This window comes from Hemicordylus capensis, chromosome 5 (assembly GCF_027244095.1).
Source record: "Hemicordylus capensis ecotype Gifberg chromosome 5, rHemCap1.1.pri, whole genome shotgun sequence".
NCBI classification, from domain to species: Eukaryota; Metazoa; Chordata; class Lepidosauria; order Squamata; family Cordylidae; genus Hemicordylus; species Hemicordylus capensis.
Genome location: NC_069661.1, coordinates 212,664,519 through 212,674,764, shown reverse-complemented (window position 1 = coordinate 212,674,764; position 10,246 = coordinate 212,664,519). Strand labels below are relative to the sequence as shown.

General features: G+C 47.1%; 1 protein-coding gene across 1 annotated transcript in view; it reads right to left on the bottom strand.

The window, feature by feature from the left end:
* TCF20 (transcription factor 20) overlaps positions 1–10,246 on the bottom strand; it is a 288,990-nt gene that overhangs the window by 265,709 nt on the left and 13,035 nt on the right. The gene's annotated exons all lie outside the window — the stretch shown is intronic.

Sequence of the window (10,246 nt, the reverse complement as noted above, 5' to 3'; positions counted from 1 at the left end):
TGTAGTTTTCTAGCATTTTTTGGTCTGGCTACATCCACTGCTAAATAGTTTTTGAAATCTTAAAAGATTAACGAGCTTGACTTGTATTTTTGAGCTGATATTATGGTAAAGATATCTGAAAGATGGGTGTCAGATGTTTGGACAGGGGGTGCAATTTCAGTGCTTGCCCTAGGCGCTATTTTCCCTAGATACGCCTCTGGACCCTCCCCACTGCCTTGGTGTGCAGGGAATCGTCTGGGCATGTGGGGAGCTAGATGAACCAATACTGAGCAAGACAATACTCAGCTAGATGGACCAATGGTCTGACTCAATATAAGGAAGCTGCTCATAATGGAGACTCCCAAATCCACCAAAGGACACCCAAGTTAAAAGTTCCATACAAATTGTGAACATACCAGATGCAAGGCATACCCAATTTATTCTTCTTTTCCTGATAGCCAACAGCCCTCAACAACTATGGTAGAGAATTTAAACCATATTATCCAAATAAAAGCCATAAACTCTTTCCCCTCTGCATCATTATGTGGTAGCCACTCTGTAGTCCTTTCCTAAGGAGCTCAGCAGTGCAAGAGGTGTAAGACAAATGTCTGGATACATCTTTCTCAGACACCTTTATCCACTGATCTAAGTCACTGCCAAAACTGCTGCCTCTTCTGGCAGCACAAGTATTAACAATATTCCCTTTCTTCCAAAAGTGCTTTACTCCTCATTCTTCTTTATTCACACTGTGCTTTGCTTTGTGGCAGTACTATTTGTGTTGCCCATGCGCCAAGTGATGCATCCTAACAATCCTAGACTACATGATAGAAAATTGGACACAGGCCAGCAAAGTGAATATAATTCAGGGACTGAACACAACATACAGTGAACTATTTCACAGCAGCAAGCAGCTGGCTTTCTTTTTTTGTTGTACAGTTGACCAAATTTGTATGCAAAAAAAGTTTATAGAATAATGGATTATTGTGGCCTTGCGCTTTTCAAGAGGCAAGATTACGTTCTGGAAGGATTTAGAGTTTTATGAAAGCATCTATAGAAAGGAAAACTAATGTGGTATTTCAAGCAATTAGGACTGTGCTTTGGAATATCTAAAACTAAACTGACATACACTAGCCCTTGTGAACCCGGGCAGATGTGGCTGTTCCCACTGCAGCAGTCTCCACACAGTACTGTGTGCTTCCAGTGCATGGAGATGGGCCTCCTGTATAGAAAACAGAAGCCAGTACTACCCCAGTGACTGCTGAGAAGACACTCCAGAGCACTGGGAGATATGGTCCTTTCGTACATTTTCTCCATAGAGCTCTATGGGGAAAGTACACATGGGTATCCAACCTGTGGCACTTCAAATGCTGCTGAACTACACCTCCTGTCATTCCCAGCCACAATAATTCACAGATGGGGATGATGGGAGTTGTAGTTCAGCAACTTCTGAAGTACCACAGGTTGGGAACCCCTGGAGTACACTCATCTCTCAGTGCTCCCCATATTTATTTATGTATTTTTACCTTTATATCCCACTCTTCCTCCAAGGAGCCCAGAGCAGTGTACATGGTTATGTTTCTCCTCACAACAACCCTGTGAAGTAGGTTAGGCTGAGAGAGATGTGAATGGTCCAGAGTCATCTAGTGATGATCATGGCTGAATGGGGATTTGAACTCGGGTCTCCCCGGTCTCAGTCCAGCATTCTAACCACTACACCACACTGGCGCTCACATGCCTTCCCAGCCACAGCTGTGGCAGTTTGAGAATCTGCTCCCCCATGAAGGTGCGCTCCTCACACACTGGAAGCACAGAGGACTGCACAGAGACAGCCACACTGGGAGCAGCTCCCTCCGCACAGCTCCAAGGGGCTGATCAAGGGGCTTATTAAGCAGCTTATTAAGCTTCAGGCATTCCAAAGCACAACCCTATGAATAATGTATCGAGTTGTCATGGGTCCCATCATGCTTCTCACAGCCCGGTGTCAACCAGCCCCATGACCTTAAGCTTCACCGCTGCCACCAAGACGACCTTCGAATTTTCCCCCCTCTGGCAGAGTCTACTAAAACAGCCTTCCAAACCTCTGTCTTATTCAGAGTTAGGTGGGGTGGAAAGGATTCTAAGCTTGGGGGTGGGGAGACAGACAGAAGCGAGAACACTTTAACTTCAAAACAAGAAAATATTACTTTAAAATAATTCAATTTAAAACAATAGTTCTTTTGGAAAATTTAGTTCAAAACACAACCATATTAGCTCACAAGGAATAAATAAAACTAGCTGACCTGGTGCAGAGCATCTGCACCCCTAGTTCTCCCTATCTCCCCCCATCTTTATTTCGAGCTCCCCCACTTCAGCCCCATTTTGTGCTCTCTTGGTGGCCGGGCCACTGGGCTGCCGCTTTTCCTCCCTTGGCAGCTGGAAATGCAGGGATCAATTTTTGCTGTAAAATATGAGAGAGAGTGCAGTGTAGTGGCTAAAGCAGGGCTGCTCAACTTTGGCCATCCAGCTGTTTTTGTACTACAATTCCCATTATCCCCAACCACAGTGGCCAATAGTCAGGGATTATAGGTGTTGCAGGTGAACATCTGCAGGAGGGCTGAAGCTGAGCAGCCGTGGCCTAAAGTGATGGGCTTGGATGTGGGAAATCAAATCCTTCGTCAGCTGTGTGGAGTTCATTTAGTAGTCTTGAACAAGTCAGTAGCTTGCAGCCGAAGCCACCTCAAAGTTGTTAGGATAAAAAGATGCTCTGAATTCCTTGGAGGATGTGAGAAATATTCTGCAGTGGGACCACTTGGGAACTCTATGTATGATGCCTTTGTTTCATGAGGGAAGAAGGTTAGGATATAAATATAATAAATAGAAATACGTAAAGGGATGGTATACTACCAAGAACCATTTTTTTCAAAATGGGGAATACTGTATGATCACTGGCTAAAGTAGCACTCCCAATTTTAATGTTTGGATTCAAACACTGCAAGGTTTAAACAGAATTCCCTCAGTCTCTGACAGAAGGAAGTCAGTCAGGTAAAAGGTTTCCTCTTGGAGCCCTATCAGCTGATGAATAATCTTTATATATATTTCTCCTGCGTGTGCCAGGGAAAATGCGTCCTGGAAGCCCAGCTGATTGGCTGGGCTGCGGAGGCGCCTGATTGGCTGGCACGCCCAGGAGGAGGAGAATTGGCCAGCTGCAAGCCAGGGCCGCTGGCGGGCCCGGCCTGGCAACAGGTGGTGGCCATGGGCCCAGCCCGGCTGCTGCGAAGCAGTGGCGGGCTCAGTCAGGGGCTGAGGTGGTGAGGTGGTGGGCGGGCAGGCGGCGGGCCCGATACTAGGGCAAAATATGGGGGTGGGGGGAGAGGTGGCTGGCCTGCGGCCGGCCACAAAGATTGGCAAGCGGCGGCAGTGGGCACAACAGGCTGTGGAGGCGGCACTTGGCGTGGCGGGCCCGCCGGCGGGACAGGCCGCGGAGGCGCCTCTCAACCAGGCGGCGCCAGGACCGGCCACTGAGGCCAGGAGGAGCCCGTGGGAGACTGGGGTTGGAGGGAACCGGGTGGCGGGACTTTCCTGTTCACCGCCCAGGAGGAGGAGTGGCAGCGGCGGCCCGGTAAGTAGAACTTTTTAAAATGCAGGGGGAGGAGAGAGGGCAAGAGGGAGGGGGGAGGGCAGGGCAATAGGGAGGGGGAGGGGGAGGGGGAGGGCAAGAGGGAGTGGGGCAGGGGAGGTCAGGAGCAGGGAGAGGGGAGAGAGGGCAGGAGAGACTGGGGCAGGAGGGTGAGAGGGGTGGGATGGCGAGATAGAGGGGTGGGAGGGTGAGAGAGAGTGGGGAGGGAGGGTGGGTAAGAGAGAGTGGGGTGGGAGGAAGGGGAAGAGAGGCAAGTGTGTGGGGCAGGAGGGAGGGAGGGAGGGAGGGAGAGTGGGGCAGGAGGGAGAAGGGAACAGCCAGCCCCAAAGAGTGCACAGATGCTCTGTGCGGGTTGGCTAGTAGTTCTAATATTCTCTCAAAGTCCCTTTTAACTTTTTGGTTCTATTGTTCCAGATATAACCAAGGAGACAAAGCAATTTTACCAGCCACCTCTGACTATGAGCTCTTTAAGATATGATAAATGCAATACAAAATTCTCTTCACACAGTGAACCCCACAGTTTTGGCCCTTTGTTTTTAAATATAAACATGACTTTGAAACAAAAGTAAAACTCTGCCTATTACCCTGTAGATACAGAACCTATATTCAAATAAACTGAACTTTTTCGATTATACAAAATAATTTTACAGAAGGAGAAAAACAGGTTGCTTACCTGTAACAGATGATCCTTGAGTGATCCTAGGTACTCACACCACTGAGATATGGGCCTGCTCAGGAGAACAATCGGGAAGATTCTAAAAGCTTCGCACAGCGCTCCTGACTCCGCCCACAGCACGCATGCATCCGTCGATATAGGCAGAGTGCCGCTCTCCTCGGTTCCTGGATGACCACTAGATGTCAGTGACCATCGTAAGTGGAACTGGAGAGGTAAGTAAGAGAACAGGTAAGTAAAAACATAGACGTTGCCCAGAGCACAACCTCCAAGAAAGAGGAGAGGTAGGGTGGGATGTGTGAATACCTAGGATCACTCAAGGATCATCTGTTACAGGTAAGCAACCTGTTTGTCCTTGACGTGATCCCAATGTATTTACACCACTGGGCGATTAGCAATCTCCTACAGGAGGAGGGTTTCTTGAACCTACCTCATGCGTAGTTAGGATAGTATTTGCTTCAAGCCACCGCTCCCAAAACATGCATCCTTGGAGGACCGCAGGTCCAGCGCACAGTGTTTAATGAAGGGGTGGTCTGAAGACCAAGTCGCAGCTCTTCAAATCTCAGTCATGGAGACTCCTGATAGATTAGCGGCAGAAGATGATACTGCTCTTGTAGATTGGGCTTTAACACCCTTAGGTGGGTCTTTGCCTTGAGACTTGTATGCCTCAACTATGACTTGGATGATCCAACGGGACAAACGTTGGTGAGTGATTTGTGTGCCTTTTTTGTCCTTTCTATGGGAAACGAATAGTCTATTATCTTTACAAAAGGAACAGGTCCTATCCAGATAGAAGGGCAATGCTCAGTGGACATCAGATGTGTGTAGAGACTGCTCTAAGTCAAACTGTGGCTTACGGGAAAATGCCGGCAGGATCACATCCTGGTTGATGTGGAAACTTGTGTTTACTATAGGAATAAAAGATATGTCCATATACATGACTACTTTGTCTTTATGAAACCCAACATAAGGGGAATCAGACCTTAAGGCACACAACTTCCCCACTCTTTTGGCAGAAGTGACAGCTGTGAGAAAGGCCCTTTTTAATAGACAAGAACCATAGAGGGACAGTAGGCATAGGCTCAAATGGGGTGTTCATGAGACCCTCCAGAACTAGGGGCAGCAACCATTGTGGTGCCAAGGTCCTCATACGTGGGTACATGTTCTCCAGGCCCTTAAGAACCCTTTTTGAAAGTGGGTGGGAGAAAACAGTAGAGGCATCTACTCCCCCATGACAGCTGGAGATAGCGGCAAGGTGGATCCTAACAGATGCATTAGAGAGACCAGCCAGTTTTAGGCTAGAGAGATATTGCAATATCTGCAATATGGTAGCACTTGAGGGCGAAAAAGAGTGTGATGCCACATATGACATAAAGCATTTCCACTTGGCAGCATACGTCTTCCGCGAAGGCTTTTTCTCATTAAAGAGGATATCTTCTAGTAGCTGGGTATTGGGTTCAGCGATTTGATTCTCCAGGTGGTGAGTTTCAGCATCTTGATGTCTGGATGCAACACCTGACCGTGATGCATGGACAGCAGGTCTGGAACAGCTTTCAGGGGTCAGTATCTGCCCTGGCCAATCCAGGGTAAATGTGGCTAATCCAGGGTAATAAAAATGCAGTCTGTCTTTTGATGGATAATCCTGTTGAGGACTCTTGAGATCAAGGGAAGGGTGGAAATATGCAATACAGAGTCTCATTCCAAGGAACAAGAAAGGCATCCCCCATGGAGTTGCCGCCTACGCCCGCCCTTGTACAGAACAGATCATATCTTGCATTCTCCTCTGATGCGAATAAGTCCACTTGCAGAAACCCCCATGTGTGGAATATCTGTAACAGCTAGGTCATGGACATGCTCCATTCGTGAGCATCTGAGTGATGCAAAGTGCGACTCAGCAAGTCGGCTTCCACACTGTTGACTCCTTTGATGTGGATCACAATGGGATGAATTCCATGTTGGATGCACCAGCCCCAAAGCTTCAATGCCAAGCTGCATAGGGAATGCAAGACAGTCCCCCTTGGTTGTTCACATATGCGATGGTTGTGTTGTCCATCACAAGTTGTACTACTTTGGTCTGTAGCATCGGTCTGAAGGCCTTCAAACTGAGGAAGCACCCCAGCAGTTCCAGCACATTTGTATGACGGCACCTCTGGGTGAGGGTCCAAGCCCCGTTCACCTTGCAAGTGAGGCAATGAGCTCCCACCATTCGTTGGAAGAGTCCGAAGTCACAATCATTTGTGGGAAGCGTGGCTGGAAAGGGATTCATGTTTTCAGGTGTTCCTGAAGGGACCACCGCCAAAGGGAATTTCTGACTGCTTGCGGTACACACAACAGCTGTCTAGGAGATCCGTAAAGGAGATTGAAGTTCCGCAAAAACCAAAGTTGCAGGGGGCACATGTGTAGTTCTGCATGAACGACCGCAGCGGTACATGAAGCCATTAGGTCCAGCAAAATTTGAATCTGATGTGCAGTCCTCGTAGGGGCCACAAGGGCCAGGTTTACATGTTGTAGAAGCTTCAGTATTAGCTCTTCTGGAAGGAAAACTCTTGTTTGCATCCAACAATGCTCCTATAATCAGTCTGGACCGTGTAGGGGTTATTTTGGACTTCCTGTAGTTCACAATGATGCTGAAATTGTCGAGAGTGAGCAGGAGGGTATTCAAATCCTGCTCCAGTTTGTCCTTGGACTGAGCTGTCAAAAGCCAGTCATCCAAGTACAGGTACAGTTCTAGACCAAGGTGACAGAGATGAGTGACTACCACAGCCATCACCTTGGTGAACACCCTCGGGGCGGTAGAGATCCCAAAGGGCAGGACTTTGCATTGGTAGACAAGAGAGTTAGGGTATTTTCTGTCCTTTGGAGGGATCTGGGCATGAAAATAAGCGTCCTTCAAATCTGGTGGCAGACAGATGGTTCGTTGACACTGAAGTTGAATCATGGACACAATGGTGATCATGCAAAATTTGGTCAACTGTACAATTTTTTTGAGTGTTCAGAGGTCCAGGATGGGACACAGGAACACAGGAAGCTGCCATAAACTGAATCAGCCCATTGGTCCATCTAGCTCAGTATTGTCTACACAGACTGGCAGAGGCTTCTCCAAGGTTGCAAGCAGAAATCTCTCTCAGCCTTATCTTGGAGATGCCAAGGAAGGAACTTGGATTCTAGATGCTCTTCCCAGAGCAGCTCCATCCCGTAAGGGGAATATCTTACAGTCCTCACACTTCTAGTCTCCCTTTCATATGCAACCAGGACAGACCCTGCTTAGCTACAGGGAAAAGTCATGCTTGCTACCACAAGACCAGCTCTCTTCCTTAGACCAGCTTTCTTCCTTAATGCCTCCGTCCTTCTTTGGCACTTGTAAATATCCCTTGGATGGTTGGGGGAATGGACTCTACCGCATCTCTTTCCAAAAGGGATATTATTCCGCCTGTGAAGCGGGGGTAGGTGTTATGGAGCGTATGCCCATGAACCAAGGGCAAGTATGAAATTGTATGGTGTAGCCCAATTGGAAAATGGAAAGCACCCATTTGTCCATAGATATGAGTCTCCAGTTGTCCAGATGTCGAGAGATCATGGGTACTTGGGTAGGAATGTCCAAGGTATCAAAGATTCTGTTTTAAATTATCACCCTTTTGGGGGCATTGGGCAGTTGATTTCCCCCTATGTTGGTAGGGCATGCCCGGAGGTCTTGAGGATTTCTTAAAGTCTCTCTTATCAGTGGGTTTGTATTGAGACCGGAACTTCAAATAGGGAGCATTAGGTACATAAGACGACTTTGGCCTAGACTGATAGCCGGATTGAGTAGGGCCACAAACTACTTCGCAGTCAATTTAGACTTCTTCAATTGTTTTAATGTATCATCAGTTTCAGAGCTGAAGAGACCTTCACCCTCAAAGGGGAGGTCTTTAATTTTCTCCCTAGTCTCATATTGCAATGTGGAGCAGTGAAGCCAGGCGTGATATCACAAGGCTATCAAACCCGCCACGTTCTTCGACTCACAGTCCATTAGTACTAATGAGTTGTACTAATTTGTTGTCTAGTAATATCAACTGATCTGATCTGTAGCTCTTAAATTTTTTCCTGCATGTCTTCTGGCTTAGTTTCAGTGAGCTCCTCCCACAAAGAATGTTGGTATCATGACATACACACAGTGTAGTTTGAAATATGCATTGCCAGTGTGCTAGTTGAATACAAATGTCTTCCAAGGGAGTCTAACTTACGACCTTCCTTGTTAATCGGGGTTGCATGTTGTTTACCCGAGCGGGAAGATGATGAATAGTTAACCAACGAATTAGTTTATGGGTGTTTAAAAAGATATTTACAACCTCCTTCTTGGACCTTATACATATTCTCAAGCCACCTGGAAGTGGGAGCTCTAGTAGACGGCTTATTCCAAGCCTGTTTTGAGGCCTGTAGCAATACCAGTAACATAGGTAATGCAGTCGGTTGGGACTTTTTTGCAGTTTGTAAGAACTTATAAACTGGGTCTTCAATATTTTCAGTAACTTGTTTAAGGCTAAGGCTTAAGGCTTTGGCCATATTGACAATCAAGATATGATAATTCTTATATCCCTCCTTGGGTGAATCAGAGGCCTTCTTAAGCACCTCATCGTCTGGGGACAGTTCCGAAGGGGTCTCAGTGGCTTGTGAGTCCATGTCTGAATCTGGTGCAGGATCTTCCGAGACGGGAGAATGCCCATCAGATGATAGGGTACCCCACAGAGTATGCTCTGTGGGTACTGAAGCTAGACTTTGAGGGTCAACCAGCAACACTGGCTGTAATAGTGGAAGAACAGGCTGAACTAGAAATTGTGGATTTGATAGAGTGGTTGGTGCAAGAAGCGACTCAGGATCAGTTTGCATTGACATGGTAGCTTGAGTTGTATGGAATGACATCGAACCTGAGGTGACTGTATGTGTAACCTCTCTAGGATGATGGAAATCTTGCAGGCGTAGAAAGATGCCTTCACCCCTGACTAGAAGTAGCTGTGTAGCGCATCACACGTAAGGCTTGCGCATAACAATCAGCATGAGTAAACCCTTCAAAAGATGGACGGGTTGTTGACTGGGAAGTCTGATAGGGCTTGCTCTGATAGGCACAATCTCCTCCTCCTTGATGCCATTGTGAGGAAGCAGGGCATATGGGGCTGTAGGAGTGTGCACTCCAGGGTTTTTCAGTCTTCTGCTTGATCAGATTTTGTCTCTCATCTTCCATTAAACAACCATAAGTGACTGGGGGGAAGATGGAGTCCTTGGAACTTCAACCACATCATCAGTATCGCTGAGGTCAATAATACTTGGATGAGGTAGAGAAAAAGGGTATACACCCTGAGACAGTGCTACATTAGCCTTCCAAGGCAGAGACAAATATTACATGGAGGAACCTCTGTTGTTATCAACAGCGAATGAGTGGTTGTCAGAGAGTCTAATGTTAACAACCCCTCATTTTGTGCCTCCTTTATAGGCACAATTTTCAACTTCGGTATCGTAAATTTTGGTACCAAGGACGTTTTCGAAGACCCATTTCCCGACATTGACTTGTTCAATATCGGTACTTCCTTTTGTTTCGACAGAGTAGATGGGCGTTTGGACTTTGAGCATTTCTCCGATGTTGACTGCTTCGATGTTGAAGGTTTTTTCTATGCCAAGTGCTTCAATGCAGAGTCCAATTTTGACTTATTTGGTGGAGCAGACGTCAAAGTGGAGGATGAAGAGCCAGCTGCATGTTTCAATTCAGCCTTAGCCTTTCCCAAATTGACTTCTTATGAAGTCGGGGAAGAGGGCTTCAGTTCTCCCTCCTTTGAGACCTGCATCGGTGTCAAACAGTGACTGGATTTCAGGCTCGGAGTCTATGTCGACCTCGTTTTTTCCTTACTCAAGGATTTGCAGATGGGGTCGCATTTTTGGATGCTGAAGGACTGACTGGTTTCGATACTGGGGTGGCCGTCAAACTCGACATCAATAATGGAGGTTTT